Source organism: Desmodus rotundus, chromosome 7 (genome assembly GCF_022682495.2).
Source record: "Desmodus rotundus isolate HL8 chromosome 7, HLdesRot8A.1, whole genome shotgun sequence".
In the NCBI taxonomy this organism is placed as follows: domain Eukaryota; kingdom Metazoa; phylum Chordata; class Mammalia; order Chiroptera; family Phyllostomidae; genus Desmodus; species Desmodus rotundus.
In genome coordinates, this window is record NC_071393.1 from 74557735 (window position 1) to 74573938 (window position 16204).

The 16204-nt window shown below is 44.0% G+C and overlaps 1 protein-coding gene across 1 annotated transcript in view; it reads right to left on the reverse strand.

Annotated features, from left to right (window-relative positions):
* The window catches only part of DNAJC17 (DnaJ heat shock protein family (Hsp40) member C17), a 29703-nt gene that overhangs the window by 11828 nt on the left and 1671 nt on the right, over nt 1–16204 (reverse strand). The gene's annotated exons all lie outside the window — the stretch shown is intronic.

The window sequence follows — 16204 nt, forward strand, 5'->3', positions numbered from 1 at the left end:
AAGGTAAAAAGATACTCTGTAACTATGTGTGGTGACAAATGGCAACTAGACTTACTATGGTGGTTATTTCATGTTATAGACAAATATCAAACCATTCTGTTATATCCCTAAAACTAAGGCAATGTGATCTGTCAATTATATCTCAATTTAAAAAAGAAAAGAAAAAAGAAGGATCTTCAAGGTATAGTGTGTTGGGGGCGGGGGGAAGGCTTAGAACAGATACATAATATGGTCAGTTTGGGACTTAAAATAAACGAATAAATGAGGCCCTGGCCGGGTGGCCCAGCTGGTCGGAGCGACGTCCGGATAGGCCGAGGTCGCGGGCTGGATCCCGGATCGGCACTCGCAGGAGTCGATCAATGAATGGGGCAATGGGTGGAACGGCAGATGGGTGCTTCTCTCTCCCCCTGCCTCTCTCTCTCTAAAAAATCAATTTAAAAAGACCCATTCTTTAAAAATATGTAAATAAACAAATAAATGAAATCAAAATAGTTCAGATACTCTGGCATGTGCATAGCTTGTTTTTTGTTTTCCTCAAAGCAATCACAAGAAATGTAAGAGTGGTTTCCTCTGGGAAGAAGCTAAGGATGGAGGGGAGGGAAACACATCTCATTTTAGGCCATTCTGCATTTCAAATTTTCAAACCTTAAGCAAGCCTTACTTTACTATCATTTTTTTTTTAATTTCCCACCACTACCCTACTATCATTTTTTATTGTCAACAAAGGTTATGTTGGTGGGAGGTTATGGGCCATTTTTAGTTTTTAACTTTGCATATCTGATTTGAAAAGCAACATTTCTTATATTAGTAAAAATAAACAGCTACCAAGATTCCCTTTCATATATTACCCACTCAGCTGGTTTAGGGGAAGGCAGAGCACAAAATCCCAGAATCTGTGCTGTTTCCTGAGGGCTCAGCTCCCTTCTGCCTGCAAACCTCACCTGCTGCTCAACCCTCTGGGGAGGAGCCTCTGGACCCAGAACTCCCACTTCTCAGAAGGAACCAATAAAGACTCTATCCAACATGTGCTAAATAAGGACATTTACACGCAAGCCAGTGGCCCCAGGGGGACAGCCAGTAGGCAGGTGCCTCATTCGACTCCCACATCTACCTCCAAGAAAGGCAGGGAGCTGCCTGGACCTCAGGAATGTGCTGCCACCTGCTGGACCACTGCTAGCACCACCCCTTTACCTGCCAAAGCCACAGAGCAGGAGGCAGCAGGAAGCGCTCCCTTTGTTAGCCCCCAAGGGCTCTGAAATACTGTCATTCAAAGGGTAGAAGGCATGGGCAGGTGGCCTGAGATCTTCTAGGGAGGCTGTGAACCAAAACCCAGCTGGCCTAAGAATGCCGGTCAATTGTGTCTATCCTGATTAACTAGTTGTTACTAACTCTGGCTGCTAAGCCTGCTCTGGGCAGGGCCTTTCCTGGGTTTTAGCCTGGAAGGCCAGTTTTGACTTTGAACCAGTTGGCCTGGACTCCCAGCTTTGCCCAGCCCTCCTGGAGTGACTGTTGCCTGAAGAATTTCTCACCAAGTAAACACAACTCTCCTAAAGCAGGCCTTGAAAAGCCTTCCAGTGTCAATATTGTTTATTATGAAGTAATCCTACCTCATGAGCAGCTCAGAGGCTAGATTAGTGCAAAAAGAGGCAAAAATATATTTTTTAAAGATTTTATTTATTTATTTATTAAGGTTTTATTTATTTATTTTTAGAGAAAGAGAGGGAGAGAAACATCAACATGTGGTTACCTCTCGTACATCCCCAACTGGGGACCCGGCCCACAACCCAGGAATGTGCCCTGACTGGGAATCAAACCGGCGACCCTTTGGTTCGCAGGCCAGCACTCAATCCACTGAGCCACACCAGCCAGGGCTGTTTATGTATTTTTAGAGAGAGTGGAAGGGAGGGAGAAAGAGATGGAGAGAAACATCGATGTGTGAGAGATACATTGATCGGCTGCCTACCACACAGCCACAACTGGGGACCTGGCCCACAAACCAGGCGTGTACCCTGACTGGGAATCCAAACAGCGACCCTTCGGTTCACAGCCTGGCGCTTAATCCACTGAGCCACACCAGCCAGGGCAACAATATTTTTCTTAACTATGATAAAGTTGGGAAGGAAGAGGAACTTTTAGAAGAACAAATAGAGGGGCCCGATGTGGAATGATGAGATAAAGACAGGACTGCTTGCTTATGCCAGGCATCGAGTTTGGCAGCTCCTCTATGAAACTGAGTTTGCAGGTCGTGGGATCACTTAAGCGGAGCGGAAGTAGCCACAGAAGTTGCCGAAGACTACGACATTGTCTTAACACTTGCAGTTTCCTTCTTCACCTATAGGTTTCCCCTAAGTCCTCTAGTCTCCTTAACACTTGGAAACAATCATTTGCATTTCCTAAGACTTCAGAGAGGAGCTAGCTATGTGACAGCTGAGAGACTTCCCACCCACTGCCTTCCGGCCCTATTGAATGAAAGGGGCAAGCCTTCATTACTTCTCTACCAGAGCAATTAGAAAGCCTCAACTATGTCAATTAGTTCAGGCCCACTGAGGAGTGGAAGGAAGTGGGTACTGTCCCGACGCTAAGAGACCTTACCACTATTCCACAATTTCCCCTCTTCCTAACACCTCCTCTTGAGAAATCAAGTCTGGAAAAGGGAAGAAATCACTACAGCAGACTGCCAGGAGAACTGCAGTGGGAACTAAATGTCATCCCCCCAGAGCCTACATCACAGAGAAGAATGAGTCATGAATTAACAGCCACTCAGCCCTTCCTGGAGTCCTCATAACTGGTTCCACTACTTGCAGCAACCTGAGCCCGAGCAGGCCGCCTGCCATCACCAATGGGCTTTGCACCAGGCACAGAGCAGGACCCCCCAAACCCATCTGCATCCAGTTTCACCTCTTAAGGGGAATGAACTCCTGATTTACCCAAAAAAGCAGGGCACTAAGGGTCCAGTAAACATAAAATAGCCACAATTAACTTAAACGAAAGGTGCTCTACAAAGAAGAGAACATAACTTTTTAAAAGGCCTTTCTTGTAATAAAATGTGGAGCCAGGTAAGTAAGTGATATAAGTAATTAGGCCCCATTCTCAAAGGCCAGACTCATAAATGGGACTCAGACATGGAGACTCACAGGCAGGACTCAGATGTGGAGGACACTACGGGAGGCCACTCTGTGTGACAACAGGTACTGAATGAACAAACCAACCCAGTGAGTCAGCAGCTAAAAAAGTCGGGTTCCAGGAATGGGAATAGTCAGTAATTACCACCTGGCAGGGATTTCTCCCCAAGCCTGTGGGAGGGAGACATTTCCCCAGGGACACCAGAGGTAAGTGACTGCCTGATGTCACAGGCAGGAAGTAAAACACAGAGCTCTGGGAACTTCCCTAGCACCCGCTCTGTGGACTAAAAGATTGGTCACTTTCCTTCCTCATGGCCTGTGGCCCACACTGCGACAGCACTACAGAGACGCCCCTGAACGCCTGGTCCCTACAGAAACTAGGGACTGTTCCTAGGGCTCAGCGCAAGCAAGGTGCTAGCCCACCCCCAGACCAGCAACCTCCCTCAAAACCCCCAAAATGTGGGCCTGCTGGTGGTGCTAAGATGATTCCGGGGGCAGGGACCCAGACCTCACACCAACAGCTCTCTCAGGCTGCCAACCATGCGCACAGTCCAAACTCAGGGTAGTGACCCTGAGCCTAAACCAACTGGGAGCACGTACAGGGCCCGGCTCACTTCGCCCCAAATGTAGCTCCTCTGCACCCTTTGGGATCTGGGTCCTCAGCCCATCTCTGAAGTTACTCTTCAGCTCCTGCCGTACCTCAGGCTCTCCCCTCTGGGTTCCCTCCTCCAAGTAGCCCTCCCAGCATTCTCTCCTGGGCCTCTGCCTCTGCCCTGCCCTCCGCCTCTGCCCTGCCCTCCTTCTTAGCCCGCTTTCCCAAATCAGCAACTCACCTGGAGCCCAGTCTACATCCTCCTCTTCCCCCTTCCCTCTTCTTTGAGTGTCCCCTTCTCTCAGGCCCTGCCTCTGCCCTCCGTGCTAACCCTGAGTACCCCTATATCAGGCTCAGACTCTAAGAACCTTGCCCGCCTTCTTATCTCTGGCTGGATATTCCCACCCCCCCAGGCCTGTCAGGTACCCTGGGTCTGGCTGCCCATCCCCTCACCCCACTGCCTGCCATCACCCTCAACTCCCAGAGACCTGAGTCCCCAGCCCCAAAGCCACCCTCTCTGCCCTCTCCCGGGGTGTGGAACTCCTTCCCTCTGGGCCCTGGCGCTTCCTGCGTCTCATTTCGTCTTTCCCTAGTGCACTGATTTCTTTTATAAACAGATTTACATTAGTATAAAGAAGTGAGCCAATATAAAGAAAAATATCAACTAAATAACAGTATTCAGGAACAGCAAAAACAGGGAAGCAGCTATGCAAATGGAGAACGTTTTGAATACTGCCTCAGTTGAAACAGAAACTCTGCTGCAGTAGCTTTAACTCAAACTTTGACGCACTTCCTCAAACCTTCCAGGTTGGCTTAACACCTGTCGGGTTCGCCCGAGTGGGGCAGCTTTACTCAATCAGACCTGTGTGTCAGAGTCAGAGGCCCGGGGCTCCGCGGGGCCCAAAGACCGGCATCTCATTGCCCTTACTGCTCCTGAGCACGGGTCGTGGAAAAAGCTCCGAGAGAAAAGCAGAAAATTCAGTTTGGGCAGGTGCTCTGCATTTACTAGCCGCCTTATGCTGGGCAAATCAATTGAACTCTTCATTTTCTCATCTATAAATTGGAGCTAATGGTCCTTCCCTACCTCACAAGCTTGTTTTGAAGATCACATCGAATGAGATAATTTATGTGAAAGTAATTTGGTGTCATATAAATGTAAGGTATTGTCTTTTTTTTTTTAAATTCATTTTCAGAGAGTGGGGAAGGGAGGGAGAAAGAGAGGGAGAGAAACATCGATCAGTTGCCTCTCATACGCCCTCAACCAGGGACCTGGCCCGCAACCCAGGCATGTGTCCCAACTGGGAATCAAACCAGTGGTCTTCCGGTTTGCAGGATGACATCCAAGCCACTGAGCCACGCCAGCCAAGGCTGAGGTATTATCTTGAATGCTAATGAATAGCTTACAAACACAAATGAATCACTCCTCTTGACTTAACAAGCAGCCAAGTAACTTCAGAAATCCAGAGCTTCAGCCAGACCACCAAACCCAGGAGTGAGTTAACCATCAAAGAGACACGGAGAAGTCTTGGAGGCCTGGCTCCCCGTCCTGCCCAGTGCTGGCCAGGCCCTTGGTGAACAAATGACCATCATCACGTGAAACCAAGCTGGGTGCCCAACCTCAAGGACGCAGAACGTGGTCTAGAGGTACAAGGCTTTGGGAGAGGCTCCCACTGCGTGTGTGTGACCCTCACACTCACCGTGTGAGGCAGGTAGAACAACAGTGATGACAGCAGAACTAACTTGTAGCACACACGCGCTCTGCGTCAGGCCCTGTGCTAAGTGCGTTACCCAGACCAGACTTTACAACATCAGCAAGGAGGAACTGCCAGCACTCCCAGTTTGCAGATGGGGAAGCCAAGGTACTCAGAGGTTAAATGTTTGCTCAACTGTCCAATTATGATCACCAGCATGATTCGAGTAACCAAAACCAGCAGTGTTGCCATGGCCGGGTAGCTCAGCTGGTTAGAGGGTCTTCCAGATACACTAAGGTTGCGGGTTTGATCCTTGGTCAGAGCACATACAGGAACCAACCAATGAACGCATAAGTAAGTGGATTATCTCTTTAAAATCAATAAACAAAAATTTTTTAAAAAGTACCCTGACTGGTATGCCTCAGTTGGTTGGGCATCGTCCTGCAAAGGGAAAGGTCAGCAGTTCAATTCTCGGTCAGGGCATATGCCTGGGTTGTGGGTTTGGTCCCTGGTCAGGGCACATAGAAGAGGCGATCAATTGATGTTTCTTTCCTTCTCTTTCTTCCTCCCTCCCCTTCCCCCCAAAAAAGGAAATAAAATCTTAAAAAAGGAAAAACGGCAGCCCTGGCTGGTGTAGCACCTGCCTGCAAACCGGAAAGTCGCTGGTTTGATTCCCAGTCAGGGCACATGCCTGGGTTGCGGGGCCAGGTCCCTGGTTGGGGGCGTGTGGGGAGTAACCGATTGATGTATCCCTGGCACATTGCTATTTCTCTGTCTCTCCCCCTCCCTCCCCCTCCCTCCCTCCTCTCAAAGTAAATAAATAAAAAAAAATTAAAAAAGAATAAACAGTTTAAAAAAGAAAAGCAAACCAGCAGTCTCATCATTCGCCAAGGAAAAAGTACAGCTGCCGCACCGAGGATGACTGTCTGATGAGAACGGGCAGGGAGAAGATAACAGAGTCCGTGGGGGCACGGGGAGCAGGTAGAGCACACGGGAGACATGACAAGGATGGAAGAGACCCTATGACAGAATCAAGTGGTGGTTACTGTAGTGGCTTCAAAAATGTTGGTGGTCACAGCGACTATGGACCCAGACCAGATGCTGATTCAGAATCTGATAATTCAGATAACAACACAATCTTTGTGCAAGGATTTGGGGAGGGAGGTGTCCACAGGTCAAGTGGGGGCATTCTTTAAACAGACAGGAATTATAGAGACAAACAAGAAGACTAGAAAACTGGTGATAAATCTGGACACAGACAAGGACACAGGAAAGCCAAAAGGGGAGGCACCAGCATGTTTGATGACCCTCCTTCAGCTAAGGCGGCCAGTGACAGGTTTGTTAGGAAAGAGTCCCATGGCAACATCGTTAGAGTGTCCTTTGCCACCAGAAGACCTGAATTGATGAAAGAAGGTGGAAGTGGAGGTAGGTAGCAAGGCCATGGAGGAAACAGAGGCCACAGAGGCTTTTGGGGGAGATGGGGAGACCCCCAAATTGGGACTGGGTATACCTTAACCCAGCATGTGCCAATAGGAACTCCGCCCGAAGGAAGACCTATAATCAGTGCAACGGGCCCAGACCAGAGGATTCTCGTCCCTCAGGAGGAGATTCCAGAGAGGGAGGAGCTATAGAGGCTGTGGGAGCAGGGGCAGAGGCTGAGGCAGCTGTGGGGGAGAGAGAATTATGGTGGGGACAGAGGAGATGGGTATGGAGGGGATCATGGAGGTGGCTATGGGGGAGACTGAGGAGGCTGTGAAGGAGACACAAGTGGGGGCGGCTACGGAGAAGACAGGAGTGGTGGCAGCTATGGAGGGAACAAAGGTGGCTATGGGGGCAAACGGCAGAAAGAAATGGTAACGAATGATCAGCGCAACTGACCATACTGATGGCTGCTTGAGTGTTCCCATCTCTGACCTGACCCACAGCTGCCTGTTGCTTTCCTCACGGCCTCTTCTTGGGCAGTGAAATTAAGTGACATGTGCAGTTTTATTTGGGTGGGAGGGCTTGGACAGTTTTTCTTTTAGTAATGTCCGTTGAAATTTCCCCCTTTAGTTTCCAACTTTTTCCTTCCCAGCCCGTGAAGCTAAGTGTGTTGTAAAATATTGCCAAAATGGAAAGTGTTTAAAATGCTGCAATAAAGCCTGCTTGTTTTATGAAAAAAACAAATCTTATTTGCTCAAGGTCACAAACTAGTAAGTCTTGGGACCAGTATCCAGGCAATCTCACTCCAAAGTCCGGCTTCTTAACTGTCAGAGGCAGCAAGAGCAGCGGCTATGGTAAAGGCATGCGTGAAACTCCCAGCATTGCCTGGTGCTCTGTATTACGATTTCCATCCATTCTCAACATACAGTTGATGTAACAAGCAACAAACAATTCTTGGCCTTCCTTGTTAAGACTAGTTATAAACACTGTTATTTTCTACACCAGTGACCTTCTCCAGGAAATCATCATTTGATTAGAAAACATCACCTTCTAGGATTATCAACTTTAACCTCTGTGTTTCAAAATGATGGGCCAGAGGAGTAAGAGGCAGGGAAGCCGGAAACACACAAGCTGGGGTGACCCTGCAGGGACTGCTCTCTTCACATCCATATCCCCAGCACCAGGCTCTAGGACGGGCACACAGCAGTCACTTAAAAGTTTGTGGAATCAAATGATGTTTGTGGGAAATGTTTCTATCCTCCCCTAAAACACACAAGGAGAAAGAAAAAGGAAACCAAAAGGTAGCAGGAGAACACTATCCAGTGTGATTTAATTAAGTGTGTGTGTACCTGCTCTGGGCAAGGCACTAGGCACACAGCATGCTGATTTCAGGAATCAGGGTGGGGCTGCCAGCAGAGATGGGCGATCTACCTACCTGGTGGGTGTACCACCTTTCTGAAAGACAATTTTGAAAAAGCTTTTAGAGGGGTCTGCTATCAGAGAGAAGGCAAGCAGTGGCGGCAACTGCAGCAAAGCTGGGGTGGTCAGTAATGAGGACTTTAATTATCTGATTTAAAAAGAAAAGCTAACTGCAAAATTCTTGATTATATTTATAAAACAAGGGACCAAGATTTATTACCCCTGAAATTTGATATTGACTGCCTAGCAATATAGCTTTCAAAAGAGCTTCCTCTTGTAGCTTTCTCTATAAAGACATCAAAATCATATTCACCTCCTCGAGTGTTCCTTGTTAATGATACCTGCCTATCTACCAGAGTCCCTCCCAAGAGGCCCCAGAACCAACATACCCAGAAGCCAGCTTCAGACAGCATCGGAGCAGGATCCAGTTAGCTTCACAAGCGGCGCTCATTACAAAGGGAATCTCAGCAGGCCCAGGCCCTGATAAGGTGAATTTCGCTTCGTGTGGTCAGCACATGCACGGCACTCGTACATTGTGGCTGGGGTTGACCCTCACAGTCAGCAGCCTGAGAGCTGACCCCATGCACAAACTGACCAATAGCAATCAATCTGCCATTACAACAGGAGGGCCCACATAGCCCACAAAGGGACACTCATAGAGTAACCAGCTCAGGTGATCAAGGAGACAGTGCCACTGGGTCCCACAGGACACCCACTACATAATGCCACCCTACCAAGACTGGGAGTTACAGCAGATCTACCTAATACACAGAAACAAAACACAAAGAGGCAGCCAAAACAGGGAAACAAACAAACATACTCCAAATGAAATAACAGGTGAAATCTGCAGAAAAGGCACTAAATGAAATGGAGGCAAGTGATTTATCAGCGATATAAGGTCTGTCCAGAAAGTATGCAGCTACGTAATGTGAAAAATAGAGACATTTACTGAAGAAGATACAAGCAACATTGCACGCCAAGACAATGATGTCTCAGTCTGCCTCAAAGTCGGCCCCTTGGGACCTCACACAGTTCTCCAAATCGCTGTCAGCTGCCCCATTGTATTTTCCTGAATCTCATCAATGGTCTTAAATCTCTTCCCTTTCAAAGGGAATTTATTTTATTGATTTTATTTTGGGAAAAGCCAGAGGTCGCAGGGTGCCACATAGGGCTGTAGGGGTGTTAGGTCACCTGGGTGACTTGATGTTTTGCCAAAAAACTCTACACAAGACATGATGCATAAGTGGGTACATTGTTGTGATGAAGCTGCTAATCACCAGTTGCCTATTGCTGCAGAGAACATTTCTACAGACAAAGGTTCAAGCTTAACACAAAAGTTGATGCATATTTGTTCTACTTGCTCAGTCATTTTGAATGCAACAGCCACACAGTACACATGCTCACTCAATGGCATCTACCAGCCCCACTGACTAGCACAGTGAAGTCACCATTGTTTATGCATGAGCATTCCAGTCACTCTCCTTGGCTGCCAGGTTACATCAATGTCACACAAATTGCTCTCATTATATTAATAATGGTTGGACTTTTTCTGGACAGACCTCATATAGTTAAAAAAAAAAAAGGCTATAAGGATGGTCAAGGAACTTAGAGAGAACTACAACAGCATGAAAAAGGACATAGAAACCATAAAAAAGAACCAGTCAGAAATGAAGAATACAATATCTGATATGAAAAATACACTGGAAGGAATAAGCAATAGGTTGGATGAAGCAGAGGATCAAATCAAGAATTTGGAAGATGACATAGCAGAAGACACCCAACCAAAGCAGCAAAAAGAAAAAACAATTTTAAACATGAGGATCAGTAACCTTTGGTACAACATGAAGCATAACAACATCTGTATCAAGGAGAAAGAGAGCAAGGGATTGAGAACCTATCTGAAGAAATAATGACCAAAAATTTCCCTAACCTGATGAAGGAAAAAGACATACAAGTCCAGGAAGCACAGAGTCCCAAAAAAGATGAAGCCAAGGAGGCCCACACCAAGACACATCATGATTAAACTGGCAAAGGTTAAAGACAGAAAGAAAATCTTAAAAGCAGCAAGAGGAAAACACTTACCTACAAAGGAGCTCCCATTAAGACTGAAAGCTGATTTCTCAATGGAAACATTTCAGGCCAGAGGGGATTGGCACGAAATATTCAAAGTGATGAAAAGCAAAGACCTACAACCAAGACTACTTTACCCAGCAAGGCTGTCATTTAAAATTGAAAGAGAAATAAAGAGCTTCCAAGACAAGAATAAGCTAAAAGAGCTCATTACACCAAACCAGTATTCCAAGAAATGTTGCAGGGTCTTCTTTAAGAACAAGAAAAACAAACAAAAAACAGAGGAACAACTTCTGGCCAAGATGGAGGCGTAGGTAGATACACTGTGCCGCCTCACACAACCAAAAGGACAACAATTTAAAAACAAAAAACAACCAGAACTGACAGAAAATCGAATGGTATGGAAGTCCGACAACCAAGGAGATAAAGAAGAAACACTCATCCAGACAGGAAGGAGGGGCGGAGAGGACACCTGGAAAGGTGGTGGCTGGCGGACCCAGCGAGGTGGCGGATTGTGGAACAGGGTGGGCAAAGCTGCAGCTGGCTGGTGAGGCAGCAGCTGGTGAACCGGGTGACAGACCCCACAACCCAGGGCTCCAGCGCAGGGAAATAAAGCCTTAAACCACTGATTGAAAACACCTGTGGGGGTTGAGGCGACAGCCGGAGAAACTCCCAGCCTCACAAGAGAGTTTGTTGGAGAGACCCACAGGGGCCTAGAGCGTGCACAAGCCCACCCACTCGGGAATCAGCACCAGAGGGGCCCAATTTGATTGTGGGTAGCAGAGGGAGTGACTGAAAAATGACAGAGAATGGAGCAAGCACCATTGCTCCCTATCGGACCCTCCCTAACATACAGCATCACAGTGCAGCCACCAGCGTTACTCTGCCCTGGTAAATACCTAAGGCTCACCAAAAAACAAACAAACAAACAAACAAAAAAAACCTAAGGCTCTGCCCCTTTATGTAACAGGCACACCAAGACAAAAAAAATGGCCCAAATGAAAGAACAGATCAAAGCCCCAGAAGAAATACAACTAAGCAACCAAGAGATAGCCAACCTATCAGATGCACAGTTCAAAACACCCGTAATCAGGAAGCTCACACAATTGGTTGAATTTGGTCACAAATTAGATGAAAAAATGATGGCTATGCTAAGAGAAACAAAGGAAAATGTACAGGGAACCAATAGTGATGGGAAGGAAACTGGAACTCAAATCAATGGTGTGGACCAGAAGGAAGAAAGAAACATCCAACCAGAACAGAATGAAAAAACAAGAATTTGGAAAAATGAGGAGAGGCTTAGGAACCTCCAGGACATCTTGAAACGTTCCAACATCCGAATTATAGGGGTGCCAGGAGGAGAAGAGGAAGAACAAAAAATTGAGAACTTATTTGAACAAATAATGAAGGAGAACTTTCCTAATCTGGCAAAGGAAATAGACTTCCAGGAAGTCCAGGAAACTCAGGGAGTCCCAAAGAAGCTGGACCCAAGGAGGAACACACCAAGGCACATCATCATTACATTAGCCAAGATGAAAGAGAAGGAGAGAATCTTAGAAGCAGCAAGACAAAAGGACACGGTTACCTCCAAAGGAGTGCCCATAAGACTGTCAGCTGATTTCTCCAAAGAGACCTTACAGGCAAGAAGGGGCTGGAAAGAAGTATTCCAAGTCATGAAAGGCAAGGACCTACATCCAAGATTGCTCTATCCAGCAAAGCTTTCATTTAGAATGGAAGGGCAGATAAAGTGCTTCTCAGATAAGGTCAAGTTAAAGGAGTTCATCATCACCAAGCCCTTATTATAGGAAATGTTAAAGGGACTTATCTAAGAAAAAGAAGATCAAAAATAGGAACAGTAAAAATGACAGCATACTCACAGTTATTAACAACCACACCTAAAACAAAAACAAAAGCAAACTAAGCAAGCAACTAGAACAGGAACAGAACCACAGAAATGGAGATCACATGGAGGGTTATCAACAGGGGAGTGGGAGTGGGAGAGAGGGGGAAAAGGTACAGAGAATAAGTAGCATAAATGGTAGGTAGAAAATAGATAGGGGGAGGGTAAGAATAGTATAGGAAATGTAGAAGCCAAAGAACTTATAAGTATGACCCATGGACATGAACTATAGGGGGGGAATGTGGGAGAGAGGGGGTGTTCAGGATGGAGTGGAGTGAAGCGGGAAAAATGGGACAACTGTAATAGCATAATCAATAAAATATATTAAAAAAAAAAGAATAGCCATGGGGATGTAAAGTACAGCTATAGGAAATGGAGTAGCCAGAAAACCTATATGCATGACCCATACACATGAACACTGGTGTGTGGATTGCCTGAGGGAGTAGGTGATGCTGGGTGGAGGGGGACAAGAGAAAAAATTGGGACAACTGTAATAACATCAATAAAATATAATTTAAAAAATAAAATGGATTTCTTTAAAAAAAAACAGAGGAACATAGTTAAGAGATTGAAATGGCAATAAACATGTACCTATCAATAATCACTTCAAGTGTAAATGGCTTAAGTCCTCCAATCAAAAGACATAAGGTAGCTGAATAGATAAGAAAACAGACCCATATATATATATACTGTCTACAAGAAACCCACCTCAAAATGAAAGATCCACACAGACTACAGTAAAGGGATGGAAAAAGATATTTCACACGAATGGAAAGGAAAAAAGGCTAGGTAGCAATACTCATATCTGACAAAACAGACTTTAAAACCAAGGCTATAGTAAAAGACAAAGAGGGACACTACATAATGGTAAAGGGAACAATCCAACAGGAAGATGTGACCCTAGTAGTAAATATTATGCGCCCCACATAGGAGCACCTAAATATGGAATGCAAGTCTTGATGGACATAAAGGGAGAAACTGACAGTAATACAGTCATAGTAGGGGATTTTAACACCCCATTGACTTCAATGGACAGATCTTCCAGACAAAAAACATCAACAAGAAAACAGCAGCCTTAAAAGCCACACTAGATCAGATGGATTTAATGATATCTTCAGAGCATTTCACCCCAGAGCAGCAGAATATACATTCTTTTCAAGTGCACATGGAAATTTTCTAGGATAGACCACATAAGGACACAAAACAAGTCTCAATAAATTTAAGAAGACTGAAACCCTATCAAGCATCTTCTCTGACAATAGTATGAAACTAGAAATCAACCACAAGAAAAAAAAACTGGAAAACACACAAAGACACAAAGGCTAAATAACATGTTACTGAACAATGAATGGCTTAACAATGAGATCAAGGAAGCCTCCAAAAGGTATCTCTAAGAAAATGAAAATGAGAACACAACAACCCAAAATCTATGGGACACTGCAAAAGCAGTCCTAAAAGCATTACACAGCATTACAGGCCTATCTCAAGAAGCAAAAAAGTCCTGACTGGTGTAGCTCAGCAGGTTGGGCATCATCCTGCAGAATAAAACGTCCCTGGTTTGATAACTGATCAGGGTGCATGCCTGGGACTGGGCCAGGTCCCCAACTGGGGGCATGCAAGACAACTGATCAATATTTCTCTTACACATCAATGTTTCTCTCCCTCTCTTTCTCCCTTCCTTCCCCTCTCCCTAACAATAAAAAAATAAAATATTTTCAAAAAGAAACAAAAAAATCTCAATTAAACATTCTAACTTTACACTTAAAGGAATTTGGAAAAGAACAACAAACAAAGGCCAAAATAAGTAGAAGAAAGGAAATAATAAAGATTAGAGCAGTCCTGACCAGGTGGCTTAGTTGTTTGGAGCACCATCCTGTACACCATAAGGTTGGGGGTTCAATTTCCGGTCAGGGCACATACCTAGGTTGTGGGTTCGATATCCAAACTGATAGATGTTTCTTCCTCACATCAATGTTTTTCTCTCTCTACCCACAACCACTTCCTTTCTCTCTAAAATCAATAAACATATCTTCAGGTAAGGATTAAAAAAATCAGAGCAGATATAAAATATAGTCTAAAAAAATACAAAAGATCAATGAAACCAAGAGCTGGTTCTTTGAAAAGCTAAACGAGATTGATAAACCTTTAACCAGATTCATCAAGAAAAAAAGAGACAGGACCCAAACAAATAAAATCCGAAATGAAAGAGGAGAAGTAACAAATGAAACCTAAGAAATACCAAGGATTGTAAGAAATTATTAAAAAACAACCATCTGCCAACATATGGACGATCTGGATGAAATGGATACATTCCTTAGAAACAAAATCTTCCAAAACTGAATCAGAGAATCTGAATAGACAGGTTACAACTAGAGAATTTAAAGCAGTAATCAAAAAACTCCCAACAAACAAAAGTTCTGAACCGGATGGTTTCACAGGTGAATTTCACCAAACATTCAAAGAACTAACATCTATTGATCTCAAACTATTCCAAAACAAATCAAAAGGAGGGAAAACTCCAAAGTTTATTTTACAAGGCCAGCATTATCCTAACTCCAAAACCAGATAAAGACACTGCAAAGAAAGAAAATTATGGGCCAACGTTCCTGATGAACATAGATGCTGAAATCCTCAACAAAATATTACCAAACTGGATCTAGCAATATATTAAAAAGATCATACAACATGATCAAGTGGGATTTATTCCAGTGATGCAGCTGGTACAATAGCTGCAAATCAATAATCATGATACACCACATAAACAAGATGAAGGGGAAAACCCACATAATCATATGAATAGATGCAGAAAAAGCATTTGATAAAATCCATCACCTATTTATGATAAAAACTCTCAGCAAAGTGGGAATATTGGAAACATATCTCAATGCAATAAAGGCCATATATGACAAACCCATAGCCAAAAGCATACTCAATGGGCAAAAACTACAAGCGTTTCCCTTAAGGCTGGGAACAAGACATGGATGTCTGCTTTCACCTCTCTTATTCAACTTAGTATAAGAAGTCCCAGCCACAGCAGTCATATAAAAAGAAGAAATAAAAGGCAGCCAAATTGGAAAAGAAGTAAAACTGTCATTATTTGCCGATGACATGATACTGTACATAAAGAACCCTAAAGATTCCACCAAACCACTACTAGAACTGATAAATGAATTCAGTAAGTTAGTAAGATATAAAATAAATATCCAGAAATCAGTGCATTTTTATATACCAATAATGAACTATCAGAAAGGGAAACTAAAAATACGATACCATTTAAATTGCATCAAAAAGTAAATAAAATACCTAGAAATAAATTTAACCAAGAATGTAAAAGACCTGTACTCAGAAAATTATAAGACACCGAAGAAAAAAATTGAAGAACATAAAAATAAGTGGAAGCACACACCATGTTCATGCATAGGAAGAATTAACTTCATTAAAATGTCTGTACTATCCAAAACAATCTATAGATTCAACGCAATTCCTATCAAGATACCAGTGGTGTACTTCCCAGAACCAGAACAAATATTCCAAAAATTTACATGGAACTACCAAAGACTCAGAAGAGGCACAGCAATCTTGAGAAAGAACAAAATTGAAGGAATCATGCTACCTGATATCAAACTATACTACAAGGCCATAGTAATCAAAACAACATGGTACAAGCACAAAAACAGACATAGAGATCAATGGAACAGAATAGATAACACAGAAATAAACCCATGTCTTTATGGTCAAACAATACAGTATTTGACAAAGGAAGCAAGAACATACAATGAAGTAAAAGTAGTCTATTTGATAAATGGTGTTGGGAAAATTAGACAGATATGTGCAAAAAAATAAAGCTAGACACCTTCTTATACCATACAGAAGAATAAACTCAAAATAGATAAAAGACTTAAACGTTAGACTGAAAATCATAAAAATCCTAGATAGAAAAAAAAAGGCAGTAAAATCTTGCACATTTCTTGTAGTAATATTTTTTCTA